General features: G+C 47.6%; 1 pseudogene; it reads right to left on the bottom strand.

Annotated features, from left to right (window-relative positions):
* Positions 1–1324: 1324 nt before the first annotated feature.
* Positions 1325–10398, bottom strand: LOC111069066 (annotated as a pseudogene).
* Positions 10399–10506: the final 108 nt, after the last annotated feature.

The raw sequence follows: 10506 nt of genomic DNA, 5'->3' as shown, positions 1-10506 counted from the left end.
GGATAACCAAGAGTGTGGCGCCTCGACTTGCACAGATGGCACGTATTTGTGGAATTGCAATCCTTTACTTGATGAGATCGACTTAGGCAGTTGAAGCACAAATTACCCTCCATTGCAAACGTGCGACGATCCACAACGTTCATAGCTTTAAATTGAGTGCACACATAAAGACTGTGTGGCCCGTGACAATATAAGCAACCACGAACAGACGTAGTTGGCACGTCCACATGATGAGAAACTGCACGACGTTTGGGAGAATCATGAACTACTGTTAGATCTTGACAGGACTCAAGCGCATCAAACCGGGCGAAAAAAAGGCGAACAGGTCATTTATGGTCACATTTTCCTTGCACGATTCACTGGACGTAGCCCAAGCTTCCTTGCATTCAGGGTCTAGTTTTGAGAGCAAGATTGGGATAAGCAATGGATAAGCCATACATCGCGGCTGTCGCATTTCAGCGCGTGTAGACCACGTATACTCTCGTCCGCGGTGTCGACTATGTTACGGAACTCGATTATGTTTGAACTTTTTGCAGTTGGCAGCGAAAGAAAGTTTTGAATGAACGACCGCGCAATCAGTGATTTTTTAGCCTCTCCCATGCGTCCTGGTAGCTATCGTCAGTAATGGGAATATGTTTAATCAGAGACAAAGCTTCACCGTCTAGATACGACTTTAAATAATGGAACTTTTGACATTTGGAAAGACTACTCTTCTTGTCGACTGAGCCTAAGAACAGATCCCTAAACTGACACCAATCTTCGTATCTTCCAGAAAATGTAGGAAGGCGTATTTTCTCAAACTGAAGCTCAGCGGATCGCGCTGAGTCCCGAATCTTCTCCAAAAGTTGTGTTTGTCCCTCAAATAGGCGTTCCACAGTACTAGATAGCAGTAGATTTGAAGAGTCGTGTCCACTATCGTGACTGCTCCGCACACTTATGGCTCCAGTGAGAACGGCATGGGCACTATAAAACTTTTCCTCATATTCGGCGATATCCAAATTCGGATCCACAAATCCGTCTTCCTCATTATATTGAACTAGGTCCTCAGAGAGCTCCATAAAGCGGTTGAAAGTTGCAGCCAATCGGTCCAACTTGTGTTCTAATGTTTGCACAGACGTACACGACTGTACAAACTCCTGAGCCTCTGTAGATGCGCGAGTTAGTTGGGATTTGCAAGCACCACGCTGCTGAATTATGCGATGTACGTGAGTCTTAATGACGAACAGCAATATCACTCAATATATTTCAAATAAAATTAGGCGCGGAGATCCGGCTCGAAGGACCAAAATTTGTTATGGTTGCGAATGAGTATACTGTATTTATCTTTATGTGTTTTGATTTTATTCATATGTAATATTAGTGGTTTAAATGTTATTTGTACAGCGGGTTATAGACAAAGCGGGGGCGACAATAACGGGGCGGTACTGAATACGCGTGCGGTTACTCTCAAATATCATTTTGTACTGACTCAACTCCACAAATGAAGTCGAGCCCAAAAGGGAATTAGAAGATCACGCGATGCGACACTCCAATACAAAGACGGTGCACATCGATGTCTTCGTGTGCAGCTGCGCGTTTTGGCTATACGTGTGAGAACTTTACAGTTAAGTTTTTGGACATAAGCAATAAGAACAGCGGGCAAAACCATAGCGAGCATATGATTAGGGCAACTATTATATGAATGAATATTGACCTAAAACTAAGCGACTAATTTCTCAACAATACGGATAGTTATCTTATAGATAGACCGATTGATGGGCATACATTTACTGGACTCCTGGGAGCTGGATTGCTTGTTTTTGAGTACACCCCAAATAAAGAGTGGATCATAGAGCAGAACCTCGAGTATGGTGGTGAAGACGGACCTGTAACGCCTCAGTATATGTATGGTGGCTTCGCAGGACTTGGTAAACACGCCCTTCGTGCCACAGATGCCCATGGGGGCAACAAAGTCACGTGTAAGCCGAAAGAGTACCGTCTCTGATGTAGCACTTATCTTTCCCTGACCGAAAGCGATGCCCGCAATGGGATAATACTATAAATTTATCCATTTGTTGGTTATAGTCCAAAACATACCAAAATCAATGTGTATCACTTCGGCTGTCTGCTGGTCAATCAGTATATTCTGCACATGCCAATCGCCCAGTCCCAGAACGTAGCCCCTCATTAAGGTGGTGGCCACGCTGTTTGTGTAGGCCAAACGCCGCTCAAACCACTCGCCCGGTATGGGGAACTTCTCCAGCAGAAAGAAGTGAAACACGGGCGTGACGTGTCCGCATATATCCTGAAAGACTTCTAATCGCTTCTCCTTGGACGCCTTCGCATGGCTCTGCAACATGTACAATCGTTTTGAGGTTTTACAAAAGCAAAACCAATCATTTGCCCGCTCTTACCCCTAACAAGGTGCGATATTTATTGTTCTGGGCGCCGCTCTTGCTGTCCCGTCCGACCAGGTACATGGCTACTGGCATGGAGTTGGGGCACCATTCCAAGATGCCGCTGCGCATAGACAGAGGCGTGATGGTGTAGGTGCGCAGCTGAAGCTTGCGATCGATGAACTCTGAGTCCTGTTTGAGCAGCTGATTGACAATGCCAAAGACCTGCTGCATCCTTACGGCATCCTTACGCAGATCATCCTTGCCCTTGATTAGCTGTGTACGCGTCTGGCCATCGGAGCAGACACACTTCACCCTGATGAGCGCATTAATGCCACCGCAATTGGCAACTTCATTCGTCCACTTGCAGATGCATAAAAAGTGGTGATCAGGTTGTTGATTGTTCGCCTGGTTAAGAACATTAACCTACTAGTAATGTTATATTCCTTGTCGGGCCGGATGGGCAGTTCCAGGGTGGGACATTGCACGGCATCGAGGTTCCTATGACGCCGCACCTTCTCGAACTGTGTCAGCCGCAAGCCAATGTTCACCGGCTGATGGTTGTTCTCCGATTTTCCCTCGTTCGCAAACGTAACGATAGCTAGAAGAGAGCAAAGCTAAACACACACCACAACAGATGGGCCATCAATCCTTCTACCTGGCAGCACTGCCTCCAGCTGCTTGCTGCACTTGTCTGCGTTGGGATTCTTCTCACAGATTTTGGTTATAATTTTACGTGAAATGGCCGCTCGTTCCGTGTTGCTGCCATCGCCGTCCAGGCGTGCAAATACCATTGGATACAGCTTGTAAAAGGTGTGATGTGGATGATCCCGGCCGCAGCGTACCAACAGCTCACACAGTTGGTTGGTGGCACAAATGAACTTGTAGCGGGGCACCGTGAGGATCTCCTTCTTGATGCACATCTGCAGCTGCACGTTCTGGGCAGTGGTGAACCACACCGAGATGATGCGATAGATGGCTGCGCTAGAGAAGCCACTGTCCGGTGGACAAATGCTTCGTTAGATTCTGTCGATGCGCTGCAGCTCCATCTCGTCCAGTAGGGCGTATCGCTTCATTTGATTGGAGATGATGCGCTTGTCTTGGCTCTCGCGATTCGCTACCGTTTGCGCCACCAGACGATTCTGCTCAATGATGTCCTTTAGCGTCTGATAGTCCTGCGAGTGGCGATACTCGTGCAGCTGTTGGTAATCCCGATCGGCATACTTGGCCATGGCCTCATAGCCCGCTGTGCGATTCTGCCTGGCAAACGCTTCAAGCTCCTGCCACTTGAAGAACTGCGGATTCGCTGCGCTCAGTTTATCCTTGTGCAGCACAAAGTCATCGATCAGCTGAATCGAGTGGGCGAACTTGTTCTTCAGCACTGAACTGAGGCTGTCGGCATTGCACTCCATGAGGAACTCTCCCTGCATGCGCAGGGCAGGCACACGCTGCAGGCAATAGACGAACTCCTCGTTCGGGACCACATACTCCAAGATGCTATTGGCTATCTGATGATTACCCATTTTCACATTCACATCATCATCTTCCAGCAGAACGCTGATCTGTAATGGCAAATCCAATTAGCAATGAACGCGAACCCTTTCCCCCGTCTTTTGCCATCGTGGATGCCTAGATATTTGGCAGCTCTCGCAGCATGCCAATGTATTTCGAGGCCATGTTCAGCTTGCCCGCCGCCTTGCACTCGCTAATCCCCTTCAGCAGATACGTGTCCAAGGGGTTGTCATTGTAAAAGTCCTGCATGCGACGGCTGGCTCGTGTACCGGACATTTTGAAGAGTGCTATCTGATGCGCAATTACGTACTCCTTGCCTGAAAAGTTGCCGTAATTGAGCTCCAATTCCGTCTGCCATTTGCCAAAGACTTGAGCCATCTGCCCCGGGTCCAGCTGTGCCCCAAACTGGATCTGCTACGGGGCGGAAAAACTCCGTTGATGATTGCTCAAAGATAGGTTAGAAGACTGCATGCAAGAGACCTGACAAAAGTCCTCGGCCTGCTGCAGGGTGCACAGCCATGTGAGGTACTTGTACACACTCTGCAGGCACTCCATGCAGTTGTCCTGTAGTATCCTGCGCACACACTGATAGCCACTCTCAATGGCCGACAGGGTGTTCTCCTCCTTGCGCTGTCCAATGCTCTTGAGCGCCACAAAATGATGCCACTTGAACTTTTGCTCCAGATTAATGGTAGCCCCAGCGCTAGGTTTCAATTGTTGTGTCTACTGATCGGTTGGCGTATCCCACTGGCCGAGTCGCCAGAATATTTCATAGTCCGGCTCCAGTTCCTGCTGCTGCAGTTTGGCAAATGACCACAGGCCGTTGCTCTTCATGAGATCCACAGCCATCTGGCTACTGGCGCTGTCCAGTTTATCCGATTCCAGCAGAATGGCAGACAAGTTGTTGTTGCGTCCGAGGAAGTCGACCCGAGACCGCATGGGATTGACAAAGCCTGGAATGGCATCCAGACAACCAATGGATTCGTAGGCCTATGAAATTAGACGTTTAGCATATCGAACATTGTGCAGAATTATGCGCACCTTTTTGGCCGAGGTCTGAAAGGACTCATCGTGCAGGCATTTGTGCTTAGCCGGTCCCGCAAGCCCAGAGCTCCAGATACATAATGCTCAGAAAATACGCCTGACAGTGATTACTGGCCCTGACCACATTGCCCAGCTTGATGGGAATGCTCCTGCATGGATTAATTAAAGATTATTGTTATAGAATAGAGCTGCCTACCACCTACCAATTGTTGACAATCCGTATGCACTCGCAGATGTGCAAACACTTCTTGATGGCCCGCTTGTTGTGGAAGATGTCGGGGTTGTTGGGCGCTGCCTTATAGCTGGCGAATCCCTCAAAAAAGTGATCCAACATTTGGCAGAGACTCTCCAAGTGCGGCTGCTGTTCGGTGGCCAGCAACAGTTTTATAAACGGCTGCAGGCAGGTCTCGGCAAACGGAAAGGAAGTGGCAGCCAAAGCATCGAATGCCTTCCAGCCGCAAGCTCTAAAAACCTGCGAAACAAAGGCGCACATCCATTGCTCATTGTCCGAGCCCTGGCTGGACTTGAGAGCATTCAGCCAGGCTAGGGGGGGTATGTGTTGATATGCATTCAGGCAACTCGATGCGTTTGAGTTTTCGAAAAAGATTTGCAAGTTTTTGAAGCGATCTATGAAATAGATTTAAGAACAAATCAAATATTAAAGCCCATCAAAAGTAAGGATCTTTTACTTACGCAAGATCGTAGCGGCGGGCTTGCTGTGCATAACCTGAATGGCAACGGCCACAAGCGGTTCATGCGTCTTGGGGTCAAACTGGAAGAGATACTTCTCCAGCAGTTCACATATAACGACCAGGAACTTATCCATGGGCTCTAGTTCCGACTGCAAAAGAAGAAGTAAGTAAATGGACGAAACAGAGCTTTGCTTTTTCCTCTTCAAAGGAATCAAAGTCGGTTTGAAAATAGTATGAAATGTTGTTTAGCTTTAATGGTCCTATTTGGGCCAGGCACTTCAGGGCATTCAGATTGCTGCTCTCTTTGCTTTGCGCACAGCGAGACATTTAAATGAGACGATTGATCAACTCAAAGAGCAGAGTTTCTTGCGACTGCAGCTGGTCCTTGTGCTCGGCATTCTAATGTGGCATGGGGAGTGTGCATTAGATAGGATAAGCAAACGCTTTCTACACACTCACAAGAACCCGGAGGTCATGCAAGCGCTCTGCGGTAGGATTCCTTAGAAATGAGCCCATAAAGCTAGCCACATCAGTCCTGTCGATTTTTTGGACTGCAGCATTGGGTTTCTGAAGAAACTGACACTCTGTCGTCTCCTCCAGCAAGGATTGTATATTGATCTGCGCGCTGTGTGCACTTAGAATATGATTTACAACCTTCACGACCTTCTCGTTGAAGGCTTTCACATTGCAATGCATCTGAAATCCGATCAATATCTTTGCTATCTCACTCATGTGAGTCGAGAAGTCGGGCAAGCCAAAGCCGGGCTTCTTCAGCAGTAGTTGCAGAAAGGAGAGAGCACACAGATGCACCTGACTGCACTTGCCTGGAAAAGTATTAGAGATTAATAGATTTCTTAGCTTGGCTTGGCCTTGGCTCTGGCCTGACACTCACTGTGCAGCAGTGGTCTTTAGGCGTCCAAAAAGTTCAATTAAGATGCGTGGATGCTTGATCTGCAGCATGGACATGGCTTGGAGGCGATCATCCTTCGTGGATAAACACTGAAAGGGCAACAAATCAATTAAAGACGATGCAGAGGGACTCTCTGGGGAATAATCACAATAAACCAGTTAAGGCATTTGAAGAGCGATTCTCCTGTCAGATTATACCAGCAACGTATTTGGCTGCAGGGCACTGAGGGACCAAATAATCTCTCCATTTCCTGCGGATCGTGCCAACTAATCACAATGTACAGCGTCTCCACATTGAGAGACACTTCCTTGGGTTGCAGTTTGTAGTGCTGCACGTTCTTTGTCAGCAGCAGGTGATGCTCCCGAAAGTCCTTGCTTTCGCTTTCGGCACAAAGGCTGCTCTGTGGCAGCAAAAATACAGCCACCATGGGCAGGACATCCTGAAGAAACATATGTACGTGTTTATACAGAATAAAACATTAATTGTGTGGACATACCTCTATGCTGATGGACTTTCTCTGGCGTTCTATGTCCTCGGGCTGGCTATAGAGGAATGTATAGGCCATGATTCTACTGCTATGGGCTTTTCGGAAAGCCTGGTTTGATTCATAGCACAGAAAATAGGGGAACCTGAAGTAGGGCGTTTTAGGAATACAGAATTTCTATTTACTTGGAAATGGGCCAGTGTTGAGAGCTCCACATGTGCAGCAGTATATCTGCATAGGGTCGAATGCATTCTCGCATGGCTTGATTAGCGCCAGGAACTTGACTCTGCTGTGCCACAAACTCAGCTACAAAGATGGGAGATAAGTTAGAAAGAGGCTTTGATGCGTGTTGCGAGGACATACCTTCTCCCAGCCTGCGTAGGGCACAGTGATAAAGCAGCTGCTTGAGAGCAATCTCCTGATGAAACGAGCTGTGGACAAAGATTGCCAGAAGCATTTGCACTATCATCGAGTTGCTATTCCGTGTGGTATCTTCATCGTCGAGCTGTAAGGAACTGTCATTCGATCACCATACACGCGCTTTTAGTTACGTTTAACTTACCGTCAGCTTTTTGAATTCAATGCTCTCATAGAGCTCCCTGCTGAATTCCCAGTGAAGCAGCGCCTGACTGATTGGATCGCTGGCCACACAGTTTGTGTTGAGTATAATGCCCAGGGAAGAGACCGTCGCCAAGCGCACATCTAGCGTGGGCATGGTAATAAATTTGGCCGTAGATTTGCACAGCACCAAAAAGTTCTCCATCAGATAGTTGTCCGGACAATGCAGGACAATCGAGCCAACGCATCGCACAATTTTGGGTGTCAGGCGTGAGGTATAGGATTTCTTCAGGGCAATCTTTAGCAGCGAACTTAAAGCCATCCACATGTCACCCAGCTGCTGCTCCGGATGGTGCACAAAGTGAAAAATCGCTGCAAGGCAGGGGGAAAACAATAGCTTAGATTGGTCTAAGGTATGTCGTTATCCTACTTACTGGGTATATGCTCCACTACTTCATCAATGGCTTCAGTTCAGTTTTTCCACCAGCCATATGATGGCTCCCTCCGACATGCTGTCGCAGCTGCACAGCATCTAAAGAGGCGGAAAAGATATAGTTCTGCTTAAGATTTCGTTGTGGGACTGTGACCCACCTTGGTCACAAGGAGCACATCTTGAGGCTTCCAACGCATAGTGATTTTTGAGATGTGTTCGAAGGATTCATCACGATGCGAACTGAGTGCACATAGAGCGCCCAAAAGGTGCAAACAATGAGAGGTAGTTGTGGCATGAGCTGCATTATCAGAGCGTTCCCTGCGCATGCCTAAAAATATGATATTTCATATTATATTTCATTCAAAAGATCGAAAAACCTCAAGCACACCGATCTGTTGCCGCAGAATCTCACTCAGGTCACTCTCATCCATCAACTCCGAGCAGTTAGCTTTGTACTGGAACTGAAAAGGCAGCAGAGGAACATCAATCAGTTTATTTTTGAAGCTAAAAAAGTCTATTAATACCCACCTCTATGTGGCTAAGAAAGCCAATTCTCTTTGATCAGCGGACAGCCAGTGAAATTATCGCATCAAAGACCTTGTAGTACAACAGTCTTTCCACGGTGCAGACCAGCCTCTGCAGTCTGTTCAGATTCTTCAGTATGGCAGACGCTTGGCTATCGCTGGCATTCTGAAAATTGAGGCTGCGCATCAGGAACTCGTAATTGCTTTGGTAAAGGCAATTCTTGGCAGGCGACTTGGTTTCGCTGTGCAGAAATATACTGGTTGGCAGTCTTAACAGGCGCCAGATATTCCTTGTCCAGGCAAACCAGTTGCTTGTTGTATCTATAGGCTAAGAGATTCAGATTGGCAGGGAGTGTGCCATGGCCTGGTTCTGGATTGCACAACTGCTGCAGCTGCTGCTCGTCCAGAAAGTTGATGATGCTGATAGTAAACGTGTCTGCCAGGAGATTGGCATCAATGCTGGCTATATTGTGTATCACCTGGGTGACGCTGCTCCTCTCACCGCTGCCATAGGCCCAGTTTATGATGGGCTCTAGCATGGCGGAAGCCTTATCCTGGTCGCATTGTACTGCACGTATGTAAATCTCGCGTATAGTGGCAATGCATTCATTGCGCTTCAGCAGCTCATTCGAGTGATGTTGTGCAGCAGGCTGGAGGCCATTTTCTGATTCAGTTTGTCATGTCTGATTAGCATCTTCAGCATTAGTTGCTTCTCCTTGATCTCACTGATTGTGGTGGTCACGGCTATCAAATGGTTGCCCATTTGACTCCACAAATTAGCCAGAAAGTTCTCCTGAATCGATTTCGACTCCAAGAGCTGCCGCTCCTTGGCGAGCAGGCATCTAATGCATAAGCGCACATTTTGCAGGTTCCTGGCATTGCCATACATTTGCAGGACACCCAGAGCAGTGCTCAATGCCTGCTGGTAGTTGGCCACATTCAGGATTACACTGCTCAGCTGTAGTAGCTCTGCGTATATGGCAAACCAGACGTCATTGAATGTCGTTTCCTTCTTGTCAATCAGCCCGAACAAGACTTCCATTTTGTGCCGTTTGGGCAAAGCTGCTCAGTTCTGGCAAAGCCACCAGGTCGACGTGCAGCTGAACCCGCTGGCCAAACTGACCGTCTTGGTGAATCATTTCAATATTCTGACCAGAAACTGGTCTTCGTCCACATTCAGCTCAAACATACGAGAGGATGACTGTAACAATCAACAGGTGGTAGAAATGACAATATTGGGACCACTTTGGAGGCATTACTTACGGCTGTACTCGTTGATTTTCAGCTCGCGCACATAGGTGGGCGGGGAAAGATGCCCGTTCCAGCAAACTCATGAATATATCGCCAAAGTGCTTCACCACAGTGCGCATTTTGATGACCTCTTCGAATGCATTAAATATGCTTATCTTTGCCAGAAAGTCACCCTTTCCTGTTGTGTCGCTGCCAGCTAAGCGTAGGAGTTTAACCATATAAAATTGCTATTCAAGCATTGCATTCATACCTTGCACATTGAACTTGGTTATCTTTTCCAGAACGTTGCCATGCACGTAGTTTTTTGCCGCCAATGTCTTGAAGGATTTCTCGTTGGCATCTTGCAAGTTTGAGGCGTGCTGTGGAGTGCAAAAAGGTGGTCAGATGGTGTTGACATGCAGCTGCCGGGACACAAATCTTGAAAAAAGCCACTTTGGATGCATCAAAAACACGGGGCCACGGCAAATCGTTTCTTTTGTCCAGGATCAGCGTATTTAAGTCAGCAGTGGGCCAACTTTTCGTCCAGCTGCTCAATGCCCTTATTCCGGCTGTGGCTGGTTTCTCCCAGGTTACATCACCGAGGATGCGCTGAACTTCATTCAAATGTCCACTCATGGTTCCATTTCCCGCGGCGTCAAGGCATTTTTAAACAAGTTTTGAGCAATGTTTATGAATGGTAATTGGTGAAGGCAGCAATTGCAGCTGGTGCATGTCGAGATATTG

The sequence above is a fragment of the Drosophila obscura genome, unplaced genomic scaffold, assembly GCF_018151105.1.
Source record: "Drosophila obscura isolate BZ-5 IFL unplaced genomic scaffold, ASM1815110v1 contig_85, whole genome shotgun sequence".
Lineage (NCBI taxonomy): Eukaryota > Metazoa > Arthropoda > Insecta > Diptera > Drosophilidae > Drosophila > Drosophila obscura.
The sequence above is the reverse complement of the archived record's forward strand: the minus strand, read 5'-3'. Positions and strand labels throughout refer to the sequence as shown.